Genomic DNA, 6,416 nt, shown 5'->3' on the forward strand with positions numbered 1-6,416 from the left:
TTACTACCCCGACCTGTGGAAAACCTCACATATCCTGATGTTCCTTAAACCAGGTAAACCGCCATCCGCCGTCTCCTCCTACCGTCCCATTAGCCTTACCTCCTTCCCATCACCCAGTGTGGCTTTCGGCCATCCTTTTCTTCCGACGACCTTCTCCTTCACCTCACTCATCTCCTTTCTGAACAGCTTAATTCCCGTCGCTCTGCAATCTTCCTCTCCCTGGACCTCGAACGTGCTTATGACCGCGTATGGCATTCCGGTCTCCTCTTCAAGCTCCAAACCTTCGCCCTTCCCATTAATTAGGTCCGTCTGATCGGCTCCTTTCTCTCCCGCCGTCCTTCCTACGTCACCATCCATAACACAGATTCCTACACCTTTTTTCCCTCCGCCGGTGTGCCCCAAGGCTCCGTCCTCTCCCCCCTTCTGTACCTTTTGTATATGGTGGACATGCCGCCGCCGTCACCCCCCGTCCACCTTCTCCAGTTTGCCGATGACACCGCCTTCCTTGCCCTGGCCCCCACCCTGCAGCGCTCCCAACACCTTCTCCAGTCCCATCTTGACCAGTTCACCACTTGGTGCAACCAGTGGTTGCTCAAGGTCAATCCCTCCAAAACCCAGGCGATCATTGTAGGCAAAACCACCCCTTCCTTACGCCTCCTTGATTTCTATCTCACCATCTATGGCCGTCCTATCGCCCTCACTCCCACCCTCAAGTACCTTGGCGTCACCCTCGACCGTCGCCTCTCCTGGACCCCCCATCTCCAGACAATCCAAGCCAAGGCACACTCCCGACTCCGCCTCCTCAAGCTCCTGCCGTGTCAACGTGTTTTCGGTGTCGTTATCATCGAGTGTGAACGGCTCCGTGTTTTTTGTGTATCTGTGACCACTATTTTTTAGCCCGTCACTATGTTCATTCTGTCTCTCCAACCTGTGTTCTGTCATTGTCAACACTGTGGCTGAAGAGCGGCGTAGCATGCCGCTGACAGCCTACCTGTTTGTATAGGTATTAAAATAACAATAAAGGGAAAAAAACCGCAGTCGATCAGTCGGTCAGTCTGAGTCAGTCTGAGTCGGTCAGTCGGAGGCAGTTCGTCAGCCGAGGGAGACTGTCAGTCTAGGCCGGCGAGTTTGGTCAGTTGGTCAGCCATCAGTGTGTAACAGTCAGTGTCTGTCTGTTGTCAGGAATGCTAGTATGTGTTAGGCCGCCAGACTGTTCCAGCTGCTCGGGCAACGGTCATTGGCGGTTGGATCGATCGATTGGTCGGTCGCGCACTGAGACACAGGATGACTTGTCCGCCTGGAGCGTCGGCGCATGTGAGGTCGCCACGTCAGTCCGGTGGGCCGCGCCGTATAGCGAGGCGTAGTGGCTTCACGGCCGACACGAGAGCGACGGGAGTCAACCCACGACGTCGGTGTGGCCGGTGCGAGCTGCGACGCCGTCAGGCGGGAGATGGGCGCGCCTTACTGCGTCCGTTGAAGCGGCTGGCAGCGGACGGCTCGGGAGAGCGATTTGGGGGTGCTGCGCCAGGTCTTCGCCAGACATCGCAGTTATTAGAAGTGATTCGAGATATGTTGTTTCATTTCACTTGTTTCTTGGGCAGTCTCTCGTCCTCAGCTTGCTCGTCTGTCTCTCGTTCGCATTTGTTCGGCATTTAGGCCTGTGTGTCTGTCTGTCCGTCTGGCATACGTTACTAGCTGTCTCTGTCATGTTTGTCGGATTCGGTGTTAACGAATTTATAGAATTAAAGGCCGAATTCCTGAAATATGTTTCAACTTGCCTATCATCTTGCGAGGCGCTATATGTGTAATGTAGAGGATGTTGTACATTTTACGTAAATCTGAATTTCATTGTTTTTATTTAAATAGTCGTTTCTATAAAGTTGCCACCCTTCCACCGTAAGAGTCCTTTATAGAAACAAATTGCACTTTCGGTGGCAAATAATTTTTTTAATGTGAGTGTTAGTACATTTTCATCCCTCTTACGGGGTGCATAGTTAATGAGTTTGTGTGAGTTGTTAAAAATTTTTTGTTTAAAGTAATCTGGTGTGTTGCACATTTGCACCAGTGTGCTCTTTCAGAGGTTGTTGTGAGCGGTCATGACTACGGCCGTATTGAAAAGGAGCAAGCTGGCTTCTCAGCCCGAAGGCTCCTACTGTTAATATTGTTCTTTGTCTCTAAATAAAACTGTAACTTGATATTTCGAGGGTGCTTATCTGCTTATAATTTTAAACCTGTTTTGAAAAAGCTTTTAGGAATAAAATTCACATTTGTTAAAAGTAATTTTCTATCAGTTACTTCCTGGCAACTACTTCCACGCTCACCTAGTGTGATTAAATGTGTTAATGTTCTTGGTGAATCGCTAGTAAATAAAGTAAATTTTTAACAAAAGATTTTGAAGAGTAAAATTCACGGTTCAGTACCCAGTAGCAACCCACACAATAAGGCCTTGAGTTTGCAAATATGCACTCACTGCGATGCGGCTCCGTGAGTCTGTGACGAAGCAGAATGTGGCCATCATTTTCCAGCAAACAGAGCTTGGATTCGTCAGAAACCACTGTGTGACGCCATTCCTGTCCCAAGTGAGGCCCTTCCATACATTATTGCCGTATAACATTCGTCCACGGTAGGTGGAGAACTGGACGACGTGGATTAAACCGTGCCGTGATAAACGGCGACGTACTGTCAGTCCTGATAGTAAACGATGTGTTACACTGTTCCACTGTTACTCTCTGGAGTAACAGGAGGACCCAGATCTGCATTCGGGCGAGGTGTCGATCTTCTTGGGTGGTGGGCTGGGTGGTGCGACCTGACCCATCTCGTCACGTTCTACAGCCTACCGTGAACCATTCTGCACATACCCGTTGCGCTGCTGAAACGCTTTATCTCACACGAGCAGTAATTTCCCGGCTCTTCCAAACTCACTGATTTGAAAATACGGTCCGCGAATATGCCTGCGTTGCATCCTACACGTCTGCTCAAGTCACAGTGATCCATCACCTTCGGTTTTTAGCGACAGCGAGAGCCGCAGACTAATTTTTCCAATAGTTGGTGTTGCGCTGCTGATCCAAAAATCAAATGGCTCTAAGCACTATGGGACTTGACATCTGAGGTGACCAGTCCCGTAGACTTAGAACTACTTAAACCTAACTAACCTAAGGACATCACACTCATCCATGCCCAAGGCAGGATTCGAACCTACGACCGCAGCAGCAGCGCGGTTCCGGACGGAAGCACCTACAACCGCTCGGTCACAGCTGCCGGCGCTGCTGTATGGATGTTGACCTTGAACACGCTGGCCGACATGTTTCAAACGCCAATCCTTCCTGCAGAACATACTAATGTAATGTCCTGTGTATATGGACGTCCTATCTTTAAGGTGTTCTAGTTTTCTGAACATGAATGTATTTGTCAATTTCGTCTCCTTAAGAAGGTCGAATTCTGCTTGGGTGTCCTGAAAACAGATGCAAATTTGTTCCAGTTCCCGGTAGGCTCGTATTTTGGTCACTGAAAGTCAGTGCTGTAGTGTATCGAATGGCTTCCGAAAGTTAAGAAATACGGCACCAACCTTGTCTCCTTTGGCTACTGCACTATGCATCTTATTTTTCTTTCCGAGGTTCCTCAGACGGCTTTGAAATTGGATTAAAGGAACCAAGGCTCCATCACATTCTCTGTACATAAAAAGTACCTCACGGCGTGGCTGTACGTGGTCACGCCGTGTTCGAAAAATTCCGGAACTTTGGCTACAACTAGGGTTACGTCTTACGTATTGTGCATCGTCTCCCTCGAAATAGTCTCCTACAAAATTGATATGGCGCTACCAACTGCGTTTCTTCTTTCGGAAGGAGTCTTGGTACGCCACTTCATGGATCTTGCGAATTCTGTTTCGTCTCGTCTATCGTTAGAAGCCTTCGTCCTTTCAACAGGGTTTTCTCATCTGGAAATAAAAAAAAGTCCACAGGGCCCATCTCTGGAGAGTACGGAGGTGGCAGCAGCACAGTGATCTCGTTTTTTGTGCGTTAGTCATGGCCGAACAGCGATGAATATGCAGTTGCGTTATCGTCATGGAGGAGCCATGAATTACCTCGCCACGTTTCAGGCCGTTTTCTTCTAACATTTTCTCCTTGGCGTCGCAACACATCGCAATAGTATCATCGATTAACAGTTTGTCCCCGTGGCACGAATTCATGATGAACCCTTCAAAGTCAAAGAAATCTTCAACATGACTTTGGCATTTGCCCCTATCTGACGAGCTGTTTTTTGTCTTGGAGAGCTTTTCCCGACCAGTTGTGAAGACTGCACCTTGGTCCAGCATCATAACCGTAGACCCACGTCTCATCACCAGTTATGATTCTCTCAAGGAACATCTCGTTCTCATTTTCGCGATGCAAAACCTCTGCGAGGCGAAGCTCTTTCTGGTCTTGACTCATGAGCCGTGGGACGAACTGGGCGGGAACACGTTGCATTCCAAGCCGCTGTGTCAGGATTTCATGACATGATCCAACTAAAACGTTACATTCTTCCGCAATGTCCTGGACAGTCAGTCTTCCATTGGCACGCACAGTTTCACTGACGTTCCTGACATTAGCGTCGTCAGCAGACGTCGAAGGGCGTCCTGAACAAGGGACATCTTTAACTTCCGACCGGCCGTTTTTAAACCGTGTAAACCATTCGCAACAACGAGGACTACCTAAGCGCTCATCACCATAGGCTTCCTGCACCATTTGGGGTGTCTCTGTGAAGGTTTTATCATTTAGTTCGACGTAAAATTTAATGCAGATGCGTTGCTCCTCTAAACCTGGCATCTCTAAATTCGCAAACTGTGCGACACAACGTTCTACTCAATACAGCACTGAACAATAGCTAACAGTCATACGAAAATGAAAGCTCCGACATTTCCTAGTTAAACACAGGCGTGTGCATTTCGCTGCAACACACCATTCGCATTGCCGCGAAATTACGAATGTTCCGGAATGTTTTGAACACATCTCGCAAATCTGTCCTAGAACCCGAACCGCACATCGCTTTAAACCTCCCCAATTCCACAAGGGAAAAACGGACCACTCAGTTCACAATAACCACTTTCCCGCGGGTGGGCAAACGGAGAAGAATGGTGACCTCACCAAGAAAACAAGTTGAATTTAACAAGTAACTGAAACTACATATCTCGAATCACTTAGCTTCTAACAAACTGCGATTTCTGGCGAAGACCTGGCGCAGCACCTCCAAAACGCTCTCCCGAACCGTCCGCTGCCAGCCGCTTCAACGGACGCAGGAAGGCGCGCCGGTCTCCCGTCTCACGGCGTCGCAGCTCGCACCGGCCAGACCGATGTCGTGGTTTCGCTCCTGTTGCTGTCTTGTGTACAGCGAAGCCACTACCCCTTTCTATACGGCGCGGCCCACTGGACTAACGTGGCGACCTGAGAAAAGAAGTGAATCACGCCAGAGGGGAGGAGTAAAAGAAATCAAACTTGACGAGTTGATGGAGTGCATGATGTTATTTCAGTGATTACAGACTGAGTCAAGTTCCCAAAGAACGTGCCAGTGTAGCCGCTCTTATCATTCTTTTGTCTTTGTACTTCATCTGGCCTCGTGGGACACACCGATTCGGTTTGGAATGGAATCATAATGTCGCTGTATGCTGTCCCGAGGCAAGCTGGCCCACAGCTAACTGGCCTTTCATACCTTAGGTGTTGGCACTGGAAGAGCGTTGAACTCTGAACTGGTCCCACAAATGTTATATCGAGCACACGTAGGGATATCGTGCTAGCCACGGAAGTATCTCAGCAAGATGTACACTCCTGGAAATGGAAAAAAAAAACACATTGACACCGGTGTGTCAGACCCACCATACTTGCTCCGGACACTGCGGGAGGGCTGTGCAAGCAATGATCACACGCACGGCACAGCGGACACACCAGGAACCGCGGTGTTGGCCGTCGAATGGCGCTAGCTGCGCAGCATTTGTGCACCGCCGCCGTCAGTGTCAGCCAGTTTGCCGTGGCATACGGAGCTCCATCGCAGTCTAACACTGGTGGCATGCCGCGACAGCGTGGACGTGAACCATATGTGCAGTTGACGGACTTTGAGCGAGGGCGTATAGTGGGCATGCGGGAGGCCCGGTGGACGTACCGCCGAATTGCTCAATACGTGGGGCGTGAGGTCTCCACAGTACATCGATGTGGTCGGCGGAAGGTGCACGCGCCCGTCGACCTGGGACCGGACCGCAGCGACGCACGGATGCACGCCAAGACCGTAGGATCCTACGCAGTGCCGTAGGGGACCGCACCGCCACTTCCCAGCAAATTAGGGACACTGTTGCTCCTGGGGTATCGGCGAGGACCATTCGCAACCGTCTCCATGAAGCTGGGCTACGGTCCCGCACACCGTTAGGCCGTCTTCCGCTCACGCCCCAACAT

The sequence above is a fragment of the Schistocerca gregaria genome, chromosome 9 (genome assembly GCF_023897955.1).
Source record: "Schistocerca gregaria isolate iqSchGreg1 chromosome 9, iqSchGreg1.2, whole genome shotgun sequence".
Lineage (NCBI taxonomy): Eukaryota > Metazoa > Arthropoda > Insecta > Orthoptera > Acrididae > Schistocerca > Schistocerca gregaria.